This window comes from Equus caballus, chromosome 22, assembly GCF_041296265.1.
Source record: "Equus caballus isolate H_3958 breed thoroughbred chromosome 22, TB-T2T, whole genome shotgun sequence".
Lineage (NCBI taxonomy): Eukaryota > Metazoa > Chordata > Mammalia > Perissodactyla > Equidae > Equus > Equus caballus.
The window spans coordinates 6117214-6136324 of record NC_091705.1 but is presented as its reverse complement, the minus strand read 5'-3'; the positions used below and the strand labels follow the sequence as shown (position 1 = coordinate 6136324).

The window sequence follows — 19111 nt, the reverse complement described above, 5'->3', positions numbered from 1 at the left end:
TAATGAATTGGGCTCTGATTCTCCTCTTTGCCTTCTAAAGCCCCACAAGATTTTGCCTCACTTGCAAGATAAGAAATTTCTCCTTTGAGGCAATGAAAAAACAATGCTCAACCAAAAAGGTCATTGAATTTAGCAAAAAGGGGAAGAAAATAGAACAAGGAGGAGAGTGATTTATGTAACAGTAATTTTTTGTAATAAGTGTGGGGACAGGTCCCACTGGGCGGAGATTTAGGCTGTAATTTTTGAAACGATAATTGGGCCCCAGCTGGCTGGCGGTGAGGTTGGAAGCCAGAAGCAAGCACGGCCAGGAAGAGGAGCAGCAGATGGCTCAGCCCACAGGGCAGGGGAGGCTGGGATAATCTCCTCGCCCAGGGGAGCACCCACAGTCATCTGTTGTGTTGGTGGTGTTGTGTAGTCATTTCAGTGTGGTCATCTTGGTGTAAGTGAGAATGAAAATCGCTCCTTCCGCAGCTCATGAAAGTAATTTAATCACAGCTCTCTGTGTGCCAAATTCTGGATGTTTAGCACAAACAGCCCTGAATTTTCCTTAGGGTTGGATTTTCCTTTCCTAGGGACCTCTGGTTACTCCTCCTCCCCTCCCTATTTAGCACCGCCAATCCAGAAATAAAACAACACAACTGGGAAGGGGTTTTAACTGCCTCTTTCACAGCTGTTGGGACCATTCCAAGTACCACAGAAATCAGATTCAATTATTTGGTATTCACATTCACCTCATCTCCTCCCCTTGTTATACAAAAGCTATTTTTTAAAGCAATCACTACAGAATTCCATTTGCAAAAAAGCACAAGATGAAAACAAATAAAGTATTTTATTCTGGCAGTTTATGTCATTCTACCCACATATAAGAGCAAAGCAGAGAGAGGATTTGGTCCGTGGCCTCTCCCCAGGACCAAGAAGGGTCTGACACAAGAAAGCACACCACTGGCACTTTGACAAATAATTGCTTACATTCCACCACCAAAACAAGGATACAAAGTCCAAAAGTGTGTCAAGTACATATTCAAAACGTTTTTCAAAATGACTCTCGTTCAAAAATAAAATAAGGGAATAAGTGTAGGTTTAAGCTATATGAACTCATCAGCGTGGGAACCAGAGAGATGGTGAAGCTGGGTCAAAGAGCATTTGGAGGAGCTGGGGACTTACAGGTGTATACAAGGACTGTGGAAAGAAGAGTGTGAGCTATGAGACTGGGTAACAAGCTCCAAACCTTAGGCAATCTTTTTTACCTGACAAATTATGGTCAAGCTGAGTGTGCTCCACAGACAAGTCAGAATGAAGCAGGAAGGTTTGACTGGGTTGATTTAAAATTTTTCTGTTTCATTTTTCAGTTGAATTTAAAGTTCTGTGATGCTTCTCACTCTAAGTGTAATACATGCATGAAACAAAGTAAAATTGAAACCCTGTATGTTATAGCGCTAATTTCTATTTTAGGGGACTCTACGGTTTAAAAAAGAAATTAAAGAATTCTGAAAAGAAAAGTTCATTCTGAAATATTATTTTTTCCCTCAATGAAATTTTTAACCTTAAAATAAAATGAAGCAAGAGACAAACTCTGGTTATCTTTTTAAAAGAGAGAAACCGGGGGCTGGCCCAGTGGCACAGCGGTTAAGTTTGTGCGCTCCACTTCGGTGGCTGGAAGTTCGCTGGTTCAGATACCAGGTGCAGACATGGCACCGCTTGGCAAGCATGCTGTGGTAGGCATCCCACATATAGAGGAAGATGGGCATGGATGTGAGCTCAGGGCCAGTCTTCTTCAGCAAAAAGAGGAGGATTGGCAGCAGATGTTAGCTCAGGGCTAATCTTCCTCAAAACAAAAAGAAAGAAAAGAAACTGATTTTTTCATACTTGTATGAATAAGATTTCTCTATGTTTGTTTTGCCATTTCTTGTAAAGGACTACTTGTGTTTATTCCCCATTTTCCACTTGCATGTGTTAATTAGGAGTTTAAGAGAGGTGAAAACATTTATCTTTCCATTTTTCAGTAATCCAAGTATAAACCAGTCTTTCTGTATTTGAAAAAGTTGTGACTATTGGTAAACCTAGGAATATCTCACTACACCATTATTCAAATAACATTTGTCACATGTCACTATTCTAATTCTTTTTTTTTAAAGCTTTTTGGTGAGGAAGATTGACCCTGAGCTCACATCTGTTGCCAATCTTCCTCTTTCTTTTTCCCTCCCCAAAGCCCCAGTACACAGTTGTATATCCTAGTTGTAAGTCATTCTAGTTCTACGTGGGATGCTGCCACAGCATGGCTTGATAAGTGGTTCTATGTCCACACCCAGGATCTGAACTGGTGAACCCTGGGCCGCCGAAGCGGAGCACGCGAACTCAACCATTTGGCCATGGGCTCAGCCCCTATTCTCTTTTAATTTACTTTGATAATCGTTGTGGATTGAATTGTGTCCCCCCTCAAAAAAATATGTTCAAGTCCTATTTTCTGCTACCTGTGGAGGTGACCTCATTTGGAAATAGAGTCTTCATAGACATAATCAAGTTAAGATGAGATCATACTGATTTGGGTGGGCCCTAAGACAACAACTGGTGTCCTTATAAGAAGAGGGAAATTGGGATGCAGACACACACAGAGAATGCCATGTGACCACGGAGGCAGAGGCTGGAGTGATGCTGCCACAGCTGAGCAATGCCAAGACTGCCAACAGCCTCCAAGAAGCTAAGAGAGAGGCCTGTACAGATGCTCCCTGGAGCCCCCAGCAAGGAACCAACTCTGAGGGATTTTGGACTCCTGGCCTCTGGAACTGTGAGAGAATACGTATCCATCGTTTTAAGTCACCACATTTGTGGTGATGTGTTACGGCAGCCCTAAGAAACGAATCCAATGATGATTCAGACAGCCACATAGAAATAATACTGAGTCTATCAACACATCGGGTCTCTTTGATTGGACCTTAACTATTTACAGGAAAAAGTTAAAACTATTGGTAAACATGGGAAAATCTCACAACACTGTTTAAGCCCTCTGTTTCCCTTTCCAGGTGGGGCCATTTGTACAAACAGAACAAACAGAACTCTCCAAGTGTGCCATCTTTGAAACAGTGTTTCTGTGGGAGATCCATTCCAGGCAGCACCTGGAAGTGCCCGGGCCACAAAGCCACGGCCCGGCACCTGCACACCCTCCCCCGTGCACCCAAGATGGGACCAGATCTGCCTGTGGTTCTGCCAAGATGAGGGCTGGCCGCCAGTTTGTGGGAGGAGGCTTGGCCACTGGGTGGTCAGGGGCACTGTCTAACGGGGATGGGGCACACATGCGAGACCAAGACTTCTGCGACTTCTTCTCCCGTTTGCTCTTATGCGGCTGGGCTGACGGCCTAAGCTAGAAGGCAGGCAGAAGGGTGGGGCAGGGCTTTCCCTGTGAAACATCAGCTCCAACAAAGACAAGCAGCCAGAGCTCCTTGGAAACGGGCAGAGGCTGAGGCCGGGGCCAGGTTGGGACAGTAGGAGACATCCTCAAGATGTATAGGATGATCACAGTCCCTGCCTTTAGACATCTGGCAGGTGAGTAGGGACACAGAGGATGCAGGTGCTGGAGTGTACGATGGCCGCTTCTCACTCTGCTGTGTGCCAACTGTCTGCCCAAGGGATGGAGAATCCAGCTGAGCTGTGCGTGGACCCTTGGCCCACGGAAACTGTGAGATGATAACTACGTGCTGTTTTAAGCTAACACATTTCTGGTCACTTGTTATGCAGCAGTAGAAAACATATCCTTAAACTCATGGAGCAACACAGACTGGAGCTAACCTCTGACCTTCCTTAACACATATATGTCAGAATGGTCAGTACCCTCAGAATGTTGTGAGTTCTCGGACCAAAATGTTATGTCCCTGAGGAGTACAACTGCCAAAAAGGCAGCAAATATAACAACATACCACCTGAAGCAGAATTACTGGAACGGCCTCACCAAAAATTTTAAATAAACATGATAAAAATATTAAGAAGGTAGGGGAAGAAATTAGCCAGATGAAATAAGAATCAGAGATCACACAAAAAGGAAACAAGTAGAAATATTAGCTATGAAAAAGAGAACATGTGAATATAGAAAATGATAGCTGGAATAAAGAACAGATGGATAGAGCCACGGGACCAAGGATTCGGAAGGTGTGATCCGGACCTCCTCCAGAGGACAGCCGAGGAGACCAGAGACGGAAGATGGAGAAGTCAAAAGTTACGGAAGACAGAAGTAAACGTGCAGATTCAGGCCACAGATCCAGAAGAAGAGGAGGAAAGAACTGAAATAATGTGCTTAAATTATTATTTAAGAAATCAGAATCAGAATAGAACCAGAAAAGATGAAAGTCTCCAAACACAGAGTGTAGATAAAGAAAAACTCTTAGACTACGTTATAGTGGAATTTAAATTAAATTAAAAACATTGAAGATGAAGCTATTACTTTTAAGCTTCCAGATTGCCAAAGCAGATCACCTACAGTGAAGCAAAAATTAAACTGACCCCAGGCTTCTCAACAGCAGTGTGAGGCTCAAGAAGACAATGGAATCATACTTTTGAAGTATTAATAAATATAACTCTGAACTTAGAACTTTGTAACTAGCCAAATTGACACAGAACTGTGAGGACATAATACAAATACCTCCAGGCAGATGAAACCTTCAAGACTGTGCTGTATGCCAGAGGTACGGATACGCAGGGGACCACAGAGGAGCAGCTAGCGCGGAGGCTCAGGAGCTGGAACGGGAAAAGGCAGCCCCGAAGCAGAGCGGCAGGAGATGAGTAAAGAGGGGGCACAGGCCAGAGTGTGAGCCTGTGGGCCATGAGAAAGACTAGATTTCTTCTGAGAATAATGAGAAGCCAGCGGGGTGAGAGGGCGAGCGATGTGATCCACGTCCCTCCTAAATACATCATTCCGCCTGCTGTGTGTGGAATAACCAGTAGGGGGCAGGAGTGGATGCAAGATTCCAGTTAGAAGGCTACTGCAGGGTGTGGAGCGGTGGTGGCCTAGGTTGGTGGCATGCAGGTGGAGAGGAGAGGACAGATTCAGGTTACACATTGTGGGGAGAGCAGGCTGACATCAGTGATGTGTTTGTAGTTGGGAGTAAAGAAAACGCAGGAAATTCAGGATAACACAGAGATAGGGAAGTTTTGGGAGAGCATATCAGGAGTTCTAACTTTTGTATGAGAACACTGAGTAGCTGTCATCTCCCCAAGCATATAAGAGGTACGATGGTAGTTGAGTACAGAAGTTGGGAGACAAGGTGAGAGGTCAGGACTGAGGATACAGATTTGTGATCATTGGTATAGATACACTGTTTAGAGCCAGGGGAAGAAATTACCCAAAGAGAGTGAATATGTACAGAGATGAGGGGAGGGAGGGGAGGAGAGGGAGGGGAGGGAGGGGAGGAGGGGAAAAGAAAGGAGAAGGGAGGGGAGGGGAAGCCTTGCTGGAGTCTGGTGACACTGGAGGGGACACCAAAGGAGAATGCAGAGGAGCAGATCCAGAGAGCGTGGTGTTGGTGTGGAAGCCAAGAGAAAATGTGGTTTAATTTATGAGAGAAATAAATTGGGTGCAGTAAAATAAAGAGAGTGAAGTGACCATAGAATTGGCTACATCCTGACAATGTGACTTTGACAAAAGCCATTTCCACCTAACGTCAGGGACAGACTAGAGCAGGCTGAAGAGCAAGTGAGGAAGCCAAGACGAGTAATACAGAGAAGGGTGACGTGATGTAAGGATTGTAGGTGGCCCAGAGCAGGGGTCAGCCAACTTTTTTAAAGCGCCAGACAGTACACATTTCAGGCTTTGTGAGACAGGTGATGCTTTAAAGTACAGCTTTTATTATTAGCCAGCTTTGGCGAGGCCAGCACATCAGGAGAGGATCGCCATTGCAAAGAGAGTTTGTAACTTACAGTTTCCAAGAGGAGGCGGCACGCCATGCCACAGAGGAACCTGTGGGGCAGCACCAGGGTTGGTGAGGAGGCAGAGGGAGCCAGAGGAGACATGGGCAAGAGCCTCTATTGTGGTTTCCCCTGGAAGGAATAGGTGAGGCAGGATAAGCTGGCTTACAATTGGCTAGTGTGAATCATTTCAGTGGGCTCTGAGGCCTAGGGACTGTCCCTAGTTGCCTGGCACCTGGCCCTGGGGTGATGAGGGCAGAGGGATAGTGGCCCAAGTGTGAGAGTCTGATAAAGGAAGCAGTTGGCCTATGGGTTTTGGACTAGTGGATGTGCATATGAAAGGCAGGCTCAGAGAGCAAGTGGTTTGCTATCTGTAGGAATTAGCCAACCCCGGGAGGGACAGTCCCTTCCAGTGTCAGCAAGGCCCCAAGATGTCAAAGCATCAGAATAAAAAGACATGCTTAATATAGATGGCCTCTGCTGCAGCTCCTTAACTTTGCTGTTGAAGTATGAAAGCAGCCATAGACAATAAGTAAATAAACTAGTGTGGCTGGGTTCCAATAAAACTTTATTTTAAAAATAGGTAGGGGCCAGCCCCTTGGCCGAGTGGTTAAGTTCATGCGCTCCACTGGGGTGGCCTACGGTTTCGCTGGTTCGGATCCCGGGTGGGGACATGGCACCACTCATCAGGCCATGCTGAGGTGGCGTCCCACATGCCACAACTAGAAGGACCCACAACTAAAAATACACAACTATGTACTGGGGGGATTTGGGGAGAAAAAAGCAGAAAGAAAAAAAAAAGATTGGCAACAGTTGTTAGCTCAGGTGCCAATCTTTAAAAAATAAATAAATAAATAGATAAACAAATAAATAAATAAAAATAGGTAGTGGGCCAGATTTGGGGCACAGGCTATGGTTTGCTGACCTGTGTCTAGACAAAGAAATCAGAACAATTAGAACAGAAGCAGTAAACAAAGATATCAATAAAGAAAACCTTTTTAGGGGCCAGCCTGGTCGCGTAGCAGTTAAGTGTGCACATTCTGCTTCGGCGGCCCAGGGTTCGCCTGTTCAGATCCTGGGTGCGGACATGGCACTGCTTGGCAAGCCATGCTGTGGTAGGCGTCCCACTTATAAAATAGAGGAAGATGGGCATGGATGTTAGCTCAGGGCCAATCTTCCTCAGCAAAAAGAGGAGGATTGGTGGCAGATGTTAGCTCAGGGCTAATCTTCCTCAAAAAAAAAAAAAGAAAGAAAAAGCAAAATTTTTTTAAAGCTGCAAAAGAAATCATTAGAGACCAGAATGTTTAATCTGTTGTATACCAAATCAATGAAAATACTCATACTCTAACTCCAACACATCCTGGAAAAATGCTTAAATTAGAAAGATGAAGAAAAAGTCTTAAAAAAAGCCTGCCTATAATTATGAGGAAAAACAAATCAGGCTGAACCTAGACTTCTTCTCATTAAGAATAAATGTCAGGAAGTAATGAAGTAATGTCTACAGAGTTTTGAAGAGAAATGGTATCAGTTATTGCTATGTAACAAAATAGCCCAAAACTCAGTGACTTAAAACAACAACCGCCACTGCTGCTCCATCACTGTGTGGGTTGGCTGGGCTCAGCTGCTGGCTCTTCTACTCCATGTGGTGTCCACTGGGGTCACCCACACGGCTGCATTCCGCGAGGAGCTCAGTCAAGGCTGGCTCGTCCCAGATGGCTTCACTCACACGCCTGTAGCCTCAGCCAGAGCGGCAGGAACAGCTGCAAGCTGTCACGACTCTGTCCACATGGTGTCTCGTCACTCAGTAGCCTGTCCAAAGATTACATGGTGTTGGATCCCATGAAGGCAAAATGGGGGCTGCTGGGCCTTTAAAGTCCTAAGGCACAAGTCACATACCATCACTTTTGCCACATTCCATTGGTCAGAGAAGTCAGAGGGCAAGGCTAGATTCAAGGAGAAGGGAAATGGACTGACCTCTTGATGGGAAGAGTGGTATGCGCATAGTAGGATGGGAGAAACTGTCGGGGGCCATCTTTGCAGACAATCTACCACAGTAGACAAGAATTCTACACACATCTGTGTGTAAAGAGGCAAGAAAGATTTTCTCAGAAACAGAAATGCTCAGCAAACTTAGATCTCTTACGTCCTTGAAAAAATAGGCTATATTCCAGCTGAGCTACAATATTTTAAGCTGTATTTCTAGCTGATGAAAACGTAAATCATTAAGAATAGCAAAGACATGATAATTAAACCTGAATAATTATTGTAAATAGAATTAAAATCTGAATAGATATAAAATTATTCTCAAAAGATGTCATATAGTACAAAATAATAATTCAATAATATAAATTTCTGCCCTACAGTCCAGAGTTCATAAACAAAGAATAAGGGGGCTGAGCAAGGAACTAGAAAGCATGATGAATTCCATATTGTGCATGGGCAGAGCTGTGGATTTTTTGTTTTGGTAGTCAAGGTAGGCAGTTTTAAAATAAATGAAAGATAATCAGGACTCTTTATTTCCCCTCCCCTCAAAACTGCTCCCAACCCAGTAAGTGGCACCATTGTCACCCAGGGGCTCACCCGAAAACCAGCACAACGTGGGATTCCTCCTTCCCTTTCCTCCTCAAGCACTTCTTCCAAAGCCCTCAATACTCGTCCTTATATGTGGGAAAGACTCGGGGTATAAACACACAGGGAAACGCACGTGCACACACATTTTAAAAAACACTGTCCTAAGTGTTCCATTATAACTTCTGATTTTTCACAGTCTCAAAGGAGACAGTATTTTTTCAGTCAATGTAAACAAGTATTTACTATTTTAAGTCACCCTCCAAGTTTAGTAAATTTATGGATGGCTAAATTCAACTAAAGGGTAATCTAAATTGTATCCAAATGTCGCACAGGAGGGACATATAAGAGAGCGCGCCCAGGCTGTCCTACCTTCATGGTGCAAGGAGGCACACTTTTCCTCTGTCTTCTCAGAGTCTCTGGCTGGACTGGTGGACTGGAGAATTCAGTTGACATAAGACAGATCAACAGGAGAAAAACATACAAATTCTATTTTTACATGGACACAGGAGCCTCCACAGGAAAACAGAGACCCAAAACGCTGTTAGGCCTCGGTGCTTATATACTAGGCTGAAGAAAGTGTAGTGAACGGCAAAAAATAACTAAAGAGGCAAAAGGAACAGAAGGGTTATTTTCACAAGACGTGTTTGCACAGATTCTTCTTGGCCTCAACTCCTTGTCTCTGGTGATGAGAATGTTCCTTTCCTCCTGGCAGAGGGAGGGCAGCCTTCACAGGGGAGTTTTATCTCCTGCTTTCAGGAAGAAAATAGGAGGTCACAGGGCCCTGCCTGCACCTGTTGTTTTGCAAGTGCCTATAGCTCAAAATAGACAATATGCCAAATAGGCATATTTTGGGGTGGTGTGTTCTGAACCCCCTCAATAGTATACCTTCAATCCACCCACCTTCCTCTGTCTCCTGTCACCAATCAGCTTAAATGTAGCATCCTCCAGGGAGGTCTTCTCTGATCACCCAATAATACAGGCCCTCCAGCCACCCTCCCTCACATTCCTCTGGCATATTTCCATGGCACGCCTCATGCCCTGTACATCTTAATAATTATGTACTTGTGTGTTTATTGTCTGTCCCCCCATTAGAAGGAAAGCACCTTGAGAGAAAGACTTTGTCTCTTTTATCATATATCCATAGTGCCTAGAACAGTGCCTGCCACCAAATACACACTGAATAAAGAAAGGCATGAACCACTACGGCTAAAACAAGAAGTGTGCTTCTCAAATGACTAGAGAATATAGAAAGAGATAAGGGACAGTCAGTTTAACCAAAAGGCATAGAACTTAGGAAATGGCAGGGTTTTATAAAACCCCCAACACATAAAACAAGACGGCAGAAATTAAACCAAATTTATCAGTTGGGTTTAAAAATAAAATTCAATTATGGTATGTGTTGCTTCAAAAGGACTCAGCTAAAAGAAAATGATGCAGAAAGGCTTAAAGAAGAGGACAGACAAAAATTTATCAGATGAATGCAAACACAAAGACAGCAGGGATCAGAATATGAATTTCGGTCAAAGAATAAATCAAGGCCAACACACTGAATGGAGCAAAGGAAGTTTTACACTGATAGCTATGCCACCCACCGTGAAATTATAGCACACATCAGTATCCATGTACTGGGTAACACAGCCCGAAAATGCTAGCATACAAAGGGTTGAAAATTCAAAGAAAAACGTCTCAGGACTCCAATTGAAATGGAAGATGTTAACACATCTGCTGTAAGTCCGCTTTATTTGGGAAGGGGAGTAAGGGATAAAGCAAGATATACATTAGGAGACCAGAGCCAACCCTGATGGCCTAGTGGTTAAAGTTCGGCACACTTTGCTTTGGTGGCCAGGGTTCGCTTTACAGTTGAGGAGCCACTCCACCTGTCTGTGAGTTGCCATGCCGTGGTGGCAGCTCACACAGAAGAACTAGAACGACTTACAACTAGGATATACAACCACTAGGACTTTGGGGAGAAAATGAAAAGAGGAGGAATATTGGCAACAGATGTTAGCTCAGGGTGAATCTTTCCCTGCAAGAAAAAAAAAAAATTAGGAGACTGGAGAATAAAACAGTAAAAGTAAATGACATAGAGAATTAGAATAAATATAAAAGATGAATTAGCATTTAATTAATTGATGTTCAAGTTCACTAATAAACAGTTTTTGAACAATTATTATATGCTAATTATAGAACTAGGTTATGGGGGGTATTAATATGCCCCTTCATTCTTTTCTGATAAACATATAAATTTTTTTCAAAATGGATCATATTGTAGGTCACAAAGAAAGCCCCAACTATTTCCAAAAAGCAGAAATAATAGAAGCTACACTCCTTGACCACAATGCAATAAACCTAGAAATTAATAAAAATTTAAAGAACAACAGACCTCAACACTTGGAAATTTTTAAATGATCTAAATACCAAAGTCAAAGAAAAAACTGAAATATCAGGTAATTATATGTAAGTTCGCTTTTACATTTGTACTTCTAATTCTATGTATTAATTTTATATAAAAAATTAATACTTTTTTGTGACTAAGAAAGTAATACACCATTTTAAATATTCAGACAGTTCATAAACATACAACTTGAAAAGTTAAAGTCCCAATAATCTCACACTCCAGAGATAATCACTGACTCCTTTCTTTTTGATTTTGAAACAAAGATACGAGTAAAAAAACAAATAAAATATGTATCCAGGCCAAACGCCCCTTCCTGTTAAGAAGCACCTCCCTCTGCGTGAACCACATCTTTGGTTCACACCAAAGGGGCAATGGGTATTTCTAACTCCTGGATAAGTCCCATCATCAGGACTTAGTGAACCATCCACTGATACTCCCCACCTGTCTCCCAGGGGGCTGTGGGGATTGAGCAAGGTCACATCACCCAGGACCAATCAGAGCAATAAAGAAAAGAATCACCACAATTACTGTGACTACTCCACAGCTCAGACCTGGAGTACAAAACCACCTTTTTCACGTCATTTTATGTGCACAAGACCTGCACCTCTACTTGCCCTGCTCGATAAAGGAGAGAATTAAATTGCTGAGTTGCCAGCTCAGGGTGACGCTCCCAGACCAAACCTGCTTGGTCTACTTTAGAGGGGAAATAACTTCATTAGAAAGGACACTTTCTTGGCTAGCTGGTCCTCAGCTGGCAAAAGTGTCTCCAGAGCGCTTGTGACCTCTGCAGCTGACTGGAGTGGCTACTTCAGTCTTCAGGGACCCTGGGGTGGGAGGTCATACCTGCCAAATGTGAGGTAAGTCCATGAGGGCCCAAGGTTTGGCATTTTTGTCTTTCTTTCCTGGAGTTTTCTCCAACCACCTGTTTTAAATTGCGGCCTCTTCAGCACCCTCTCTTTCTCTTCCCGGGTTAATTTTTCTCCCCAGGTTAACTTTTCTCCCCAGCACCTAACAACACCCGTGCCACATGTTTTCCTTGTCTGCCTAGCTTATGGCCTGTTTCCCCCCTTAGAATGTGAGTTCCCTGAGAGCACGGTGCTCCATCTGTCTGGTTCCGGGCTCGAGCCCTGCTGCCTACAGTAGCACTTGGCTCACAGTAGCTACTCAGTTTTGAAAGAATAACCCCCAAATCCATCTCTACAGTAAAAGATGTTTTTCTGGGGGAGGACAGGGCCAAATGGGCCCCAAGTTTTGGAACAGAAGGAGTCTGTGGGGCCATCCATGGGGCAATGTCCAAAAGACACGGAAGTTTTCAAGAAGGTGAGTGGTAAGAGAAAAGGGGAAACAAGAAAGGAGTGGAGGCCCTACACCTTCAGCATTTACCTGGGGTGCTTGTGTATAAAATGGAATCAATCTGCAGCCCAAGAAGGGACAAAAGAGGGAGGGGAGTCGGGCCAGTTCTGCTTCTGTCCACCCTCCCTTTTGCCCACATATCCAACCTTTTAGGAACTCCTGACAGTTCTACCCTTAAAATAAATAAAAATCCAACCACTTCTCTCCTCCTCCAGGCTGTGACCTGCTCTGCGCCACCGTCCTCTCCAGCCTAGACTACGTCCACAGCTTCCCGGTGGGTGTCCACCTTTGCCCCTACAGCCGGCTCTCCACAAACATCAGCCTCATCTTCCAGCACTGTGGATCAGACCCTGTCACCGCCTGCCCGCCCCCTCAAAGCCTCTGTCCCTAAAGCTCTCCCCAGGTATTCCCTTCCTCACCTCGCAGGCCTTTGCGCCAATCCCACCTCCAGGAGGCCCCCCTGACCACCCTACCCTTTAATTCCACACCCTGCACGGGACGCCAGCCCTCCTCGGCCTCCTTATTCTGCCCTTTCCTTTGTTTCCTACCACTGACCTTTTCTAATATCCCGGATAACTATGGATGTTCACGGTTTACCCTGTCTCCCGCCCCTGCCCCTGCCCGCAGCTGCGCCGGGGCCGGGAGACCTTCCTGTTCCTCAGCGCATCCCAAGCCTGAAGAGCGCGGCCTGGTGCACGGGCTCGATTTTTTATTGAACCGGCGATTTGAACAGAAAGAGAAGTGCAGCGGCTTATGCTTTCCTGCCAGCTGAGCTGATTGTAAATGATAAATCAATCTTGGGATTTTAGCAGGCAGTATTCACAAGAGCTCCACGAAGGAAACCGGGTCTCTTCGGATGCTGGTCTGAAGCAGAACAAGAACAGAAATAAGGTCTTTGTCCGTTTCTTTTTTCTGCTTCTGCCCAAAACAGGTGTCTCTGAGACTCTTTTTGGGACACCGGCAACAAGGGTAACTCTAACACTGCTGGATATTTCTCTCCGAAGGTGCTCTCCCCAGAGGGGAAGCAGGAAAGCTCAGCAGCTCACCAGGGACCGGCCTGAACTCGGAAGAAAAGACGCCAGCCGGTTCCTGCCTCCCCGCTTGCCCGCCCGCGGTGTCGCCTTCCCTCGCGGTTATAAAGGTCTCCCCGCGCAGCGCCACAGCACTTCCCGCCTCCCTGCCGCTCGGGTCCCTCGGGCCCGGGCGGGGCTGGGCGGCCCTGCACACGCAGAAACCGACCCGGGCGGCCCCCTTCCAGCGAGGATGAAGCAAAACAGCCCGCGGCTGGGCCGCGGCCGCCGCCCAGGCCCCTAGCGTGTCCGAGGCCGGCGCCGAGGGCCGGGGCCGCGCGGGCCTCCCGATCCGGCCGGCGCTGCAGGCGGGCGGCGGGCTCGTCGCGGGAAAGGGGTGCGCACGCGTCTGTGCTGCTCTGTAATGAGTGGAAAGAAAGGGGACAGGGAGGAATCCCCGAGAACAAAACTCTGGTCCTCCCTGTGGAGTGCAGAAGAGCGGGGCGGTGGCGAGGAGGCGGGTCGGGAGCCGGTCCAGCCAAGTTTGCTCCGGGTTAGATAAACTTCCCGCTCCAGCTTTCTCCGTTGCAGCCCGAGGTCCCGGTTACCCGGTAAGCGCCGCGGCTGCATGCCCGGAGGGGCGGAGGGTGGGCGGTACGCGAGGAGGGGGCGGCCGGACCCCGGGGCGCGCAGGCGCCTGCCTTGCTCCCTCGGCTCACCCGCCCCGTCCCCTCCCCGAGCTCGGGGCGGGGGGGGGGGGTGTTAGGGGAGGGGGGATGGCCAGCCCTGGAGCCGAGGGAGGGCCGGAGGCAGACACAAAGCCCTTCCCTCCCCTCCCCCTCCCCTCTCCCCTCCCCTCTCCCCTCCCCCTCCCCTCTCCCATCCTCCTCCCCTCTCTCCTCCTCCTCCCTTCTCCCCTCCTCCTCCTCCCCTTCTCCTCCCCTCCTCCTTCTCCTCCTCCCCTCCCCTGCTCTTCCTCCTCCCCTCCCCTGCTCTTCCTCCTCCTCCTGCTCCTCCCGGGCTGGGAAACCCAGCCCCGCGCTAGTCTGCGGGGCCGCCGGTCGCCCCCGCCTCCACGACCTGCGGGGAGGGCCTGCGCGAGGTAAGGGGCGGCGGCACCAGAGACCCCACCCCCTGTGCCCGCACCCATCCTCCAGGGAGATTCTGGGGCGCGGGTGGGGCTCTGCGGCGTTCAAGGCTCTGGGTGCTGCTCCTCGCACTCGCCTTGCCTCCGGAGGAGACCTGGGGGAAGAGAACGAGCTAGCGTCCTCGGGGGTCGTGGGGACGGGTGGGGGAGGGAGCGCCAGGGAGTGAGGACACCGGGACAGGGACAGGGTGACCTTGGGGCGCTGCAGGGCGGCCGCTGGTCCAGGCAGGGTCAAGGGGTGTCCTCAGCTGACCTCTCCGGGGGTGGCGTGAGGGGCTGCCGGAGAGTGCCGGCGGGATGGCCACAGGTACGGGCGTGTGCGTGCGCGCGGGAGCAGGAGGAGGTAGGGACCTTTGTCGAGTTCTACCTGCGAGGACGTCTACAGGGTGTCAGGTGCGCCCCGCGCCTGTGCGCGGGGACAAGACCAGGGAAGCACAGCCCGAGTGCCCAGCGCAGATCCGGTCCGTGCGCCTAGTCAGTGCACCGCGTAGACGCTCCGGCCCGAGATTTCCTCCCCCGGGTGGAGGAGCCCCGGTAGGAGGGTCGGTGAGTCCCGGCACTGGGCGATGGGGCTGTCGCGGTGATTGATGGCGGCGCCGCAGGCGGAGGAGGAGCCCTGGGTTCCTGCCGGGAAGGGTCGGGGCCACATTCCCACTTTGAGGCCTCCCCGCCCCCTTCTGGGCTCGGCCTCCACCCTTGGCCTCGGCTCTCATCAGCGAGGCGTCCACCCCTCCACCCCCCCCCCCCCCCCCCCGTCACGGGGCGCCCCTCGACGGCCGGCGGACAGCAGGGTTTGCAGAATTCGGCTTTAAAGCCTGTGATATGTTGCCAAGAAACAGAGGGCGAGACCGGCCCCCTGGGGCCTCGGAGGCGCCGCTCTCGGAGATCGCCAGTCCTTGGGGCTCTCCTTGCAGTGGAGGGGGCCGCGCGCAGCCCTGGCGCACGCGGAGCCGCGCTTTCTTGCAGAGTGAGGGTTCCAGGCACCTTGGGGGTTCTTAGGAACGTGCTGTCATCAGAAAGGAAACCTGAGAGCACTCTTCGCCCAACAGGGCATTGTAAATATTGTAGCAAAAATAAACACTTGGCGGCACTCAGTATTAAGAAATAGTGTTTTAATGCTATATTTTAAAAAATAAAATTTAATGTAAAAGAATCCACGATGAGTAAACTGTCAACATTTTAAATAAAGACGGGATGTTGTTACCACCCTGCATCAGTGGTGTGCGTGCGACAGGAACAGTTCCCAGGCTCCCTCAGTGTGGTCCCCTCCTGGGGCCTTATGAGGGTTGACAGTGGCGTACAACAGATTATCCAGGCTGTCTTTGTATCTAGTCATGGTTTTTGACTAGAGCTTTCATTAACTTTTTACCTAGTTCAAATGTGGGAGAATATTTTGATAAGTGTACATAGAGGTGCACATTTTCCTTTTTGCTCAGGTTCCAGTATATTTCCAGAACACCCGTGCATTCCCAGTGCTCTGGCACTTCCATAGAGGGCATGGCCCCGGATTGACAGGGCCCTGGGACAGTGAGGGGCCCTTGCATTTGGGACTGGAGAAGAAGGCTGGCGGTTGACAGGAGCTTTGGGGTTTGGGAACTCTGTTCTCAGGAGTTTGAGGCTGGTGACATGAGAGAAGGCCAACCTGCTGCCAGGACCCCCTTTGTCTGGGGCCGTTGTGTTGCAGACAGCTTATCTGAGTAGAAAAAGAGACCTAAGATGGCCACACTTGGCCCCCATGAGGGGCAGACTGGAGGAGCTTGACTCCCTCTGGGGCCCTGCTCTGTGCTGGCGGTTTAGAGATAACTTCCCAGCACCACCCTTACCCCTCCCCTTCTCCAAATTCAGGGATCACTACCCCCTCCAAAGAGGAGTTCCATGCTCCAGAGACAGCTCCTTACCAGGCTCAGTCCTCCTCCTCTGCTTGGAGGAGACATGACTCCTTCCTCCTCTGTGCAAGGGCGTGCGGCGCTGGAAGTCAGCCTTCGCTGGGCCCGCTCTTCCCGTACTCCCCACATTATAGCGTTGTGGCATTAGGTCTCACTCCCCTTGTACATGCAGCCCTCCTAATGATCCTTCAGGGGTCCTCATGGTGTCAGCTGTGAAGGTTTCCCTGACCTCCCTCCTTTCTCTGGTAAGGCACCCCTCAGCGCCACCAGAATTCCTTGTGATGTATCACTTAGGGGCCACATGCAGTGGGCCCCAGTTGCCCTCTGTCTATGAACTTCCTCAGGTCGAAAGCCAGGTCGTAGCTCTTACTGCCCAGTACTCAAGGCATGGGTGTTGAAAGAATGAACAAAAATATGCGTTTGTAAATGCATTTTGAGGAGTTATACAGCAAGAAGTATATCCTTAGCAGATAATCATATTTTTAGAGCACCTTATAAAATGCTTTTACAGATAACGTCTCAGTTGTTTCTCACAACAGTACTATTAATTCCATTTGGTAGGTGAGAAAACAGGCCTGGAGAGGTCAGAGCACTAAGCCAGAACCAGGGCTCCCGGTCCAATAATGATTTCGCTGTGCCACAGCTGATTTGCTAGAGGTGGCTGTGCCCAGAGGCACACCCCATGCAGTATCTGTCTAGAGCGGAATTTACCAAATTGCGTTTTAGGATGCAACTTTAGTAAAGAATTACTAAAGCGTTACAGTGGTAAAATATATTAGAGAAATGCTAAGGTTAGCCGTTTTCCACTGCAGGACTTTTCAGTGCCTTTATTATTATAATGAGCTTTGGGACTCTTTAGATTGATGCCGTGATATGGAATATTTGCCAGCTTCATTTGGCCACAGAACACTCTCATGAAGGATCTTCTGGATCCAGTGTTCCAAGGAGTCCACTTTGGGAAATGTTGTTTAGCTCACCTTCTGACATCTAGGCAGTTTGCGAGGAACGTTGGTGCTCAAGACGGTAAAAATGTACATTCTGGACATTACAAAGGCACAGTAATCCCCCCTTGTAAATTTAGAGCTAATTGTTGGTTTGCCCACTTCTGTGAGCCTGATTAACACGAGTCCATTCTCCAGGGTCTGATCGGATCTCAGGGAACTGAAGCAGTCGAGTAAGCAATGCAGACAGGCCCTGGAGAGAGCTGGCGGTGCTGCGCAGGAGCCACCGGTTTATGCCAGCTGCCCTGGGAACACCTCAGTGCGGCTGTAGTGGTGGGCGGCAGCTTAGGAGGTCTTGTACCGAGGGCACCTTTCGGTTGATCACTGCACTGAGTAGGAAAATACACTTGGTGGGCCCTGGGAGCTGGCAGTGTGGATTCTGTAGGGCGTCAATGTCACATTCACCCCTGAGGAGGCAGCAGCAGTCGCTCCCTCGGCACCTCCGGCCTGGAACAGAGACTGCTGATGGCAGCCCCCAGTTCATAGGCACCTGTTGTTTGAAATCAGGTGTCTAAAAAAGAGTTTGCCTGCAACCTACTATCAGGCACTTTTCACGGATCGGTAACCTCTGCTATTCAGGCTTTATTGCCTTTAAGAGAGGAGGTGAATGGGGAAGCCAGAGTTCTATTTAAAGGATTCAGAGGAGCGTTGTGGGCTAGCAGAGGAGCCTTGGGAAAGGGATAGGCCATCAGAGGCGCGGCCTGGAGAGGTTAACGTCCACCTGCAGACATTTCCCCATCTCCAATCCCAGCGAATTGATCTCAAGATTTGTTTCATAGATTTTTCCGAAGCACGGAAAGTAAGTAATCTCCAAGATCTGCATTGAATAGCTTGGTGTCACAAGAGTCAAAGACAGTCAAAGGGAGGAGTGTTTGAGAAAAATTGACCTATCAGTTGGGGGTGGGGGGTGCGCGTGTGTGCGGGCACCTGTGGTCCTGCATGTTTGGCCAAGGAAGAGAGTGGGGAGAAAATGCCGAGTATGATTTAAAAAAAAATTTTTTTTTCCTTAAAGATTGGCACCTGAGCTAACAATTGCTGCCAATCTTCTTTTTTTTCTGCTTTTTCTCCCCAAATCCCCCCAGTACATAGTTGTATATTTTAGTTGCGGGTCCTTCTAGTTGTGGCATGTGGGCCGCCCCCTCAACATGGCCTGACCAGCGGTGCCGTGTTGGCGCCCAGGATGTGAGCTAGGGAAACCCTGGGGCGCAGAAGCAGAGTCGGGGAACTTAACCACCCGGCCATGGGGCAGGCACCTGATTTTTAACTTTTGAGTTTAAAAGTCCTGTGTGTTACCCAGATAGCAATTTTCAATAAGCAGCTGGAGACACAGGGCGTCCTTGGGGCACTGTGGGGACCGGAGTGGGGGTTGATGAACTTACCCAGGAAGAGGCCACAGAAAGGGGTTAAAGCAGAACTTGGAAGCCCACATCCAGGGGCGGGAAGGGATTGTGACGCCAGGGACCGGGAGGAAAAGGCTGCACTGATGAGCAGCCAACCAGGACTTTTTTTTTCTTTTTTAAAGATTAGCACCTGAGCTAACAACAGTTGCCAATCTTTTTTTTTTTTCCTTCTTCTTCCCTAAAGCCCCCCCAGTACACAGTTGTCTATTCTACTTGTGAGTGCCTCTGGTTGTGGAATGTGGGACACAGACTCAGCATGGCCTGACGAGCGGTGCCATGTTGGCGCCCAGGATCCGAACCAGCGAAACCCTGAGCCGTGGAGGCAGAGCTGTGAACTTAACCACTCAGCCAGGGGCCAGCCCCACAACCATGACTTTCAACCTGCTAGTTATGGCCAGCGTCTGGTATGTGGCTGGTCAGGGCCCAGGCTGTACCAGGGTGTGAAGTATTTTT

General features: G+C 48.5%; 1 protein-coding gene and 1 long non-coding RNA gene across 7 annotated transcripts in view; one reads left to right on the top strand and one right to left on the bottom strand.

Annotated features, from left to right (window-relative positions):
* Positions 1–7471: 7471 nt before the first annotated feature.
* LOC138920069 (uncharacterized) lies at positions 7472–11149 on the bottom strand. Of its 2 annotated transcripts, XR_011430712.1 has the most exons (4): positions 8833–11050; positions 8473–8549; positions 7867–7968; positions 7472–7768 (listed from the first exon to the last, which is right to left on the bottom strand). It is a non-coding gene; the product is annotated as an uncharacterized lncRNA (long non-coding RNA). The 2 variants fall into 2 exon arrangements; XR_011430713.1 differs by lacking the exon at positions 8473–8549 and having other exon boundaries at positions 7619–7768; positions 8833–11149.
* A 2558-nt stretch (positions 11150–13707) lies between these two features.
* Positions 13708–19111, top strand: part of RIN2 (Ras and Rab interactor 2) — a 216871-nt gene continuing 211467 nt past the window's right edge. The window contains exon 1 of one of the 5 annotated variants that reach the window (XM_023626031.2): positions 13708–13835. The gene's annotated coding sequence lies outside the window, so the exon portion shown is untranslated. Of the gene's footprint in view, positions 13836–14189; positions 14327–19111 lie in introns of those variants that run through there. The other 4 variants (XM_023626030.2, XM_023626036.2, XM_023626033.2 and 1 more) reach the window with 4 other exon arrangements.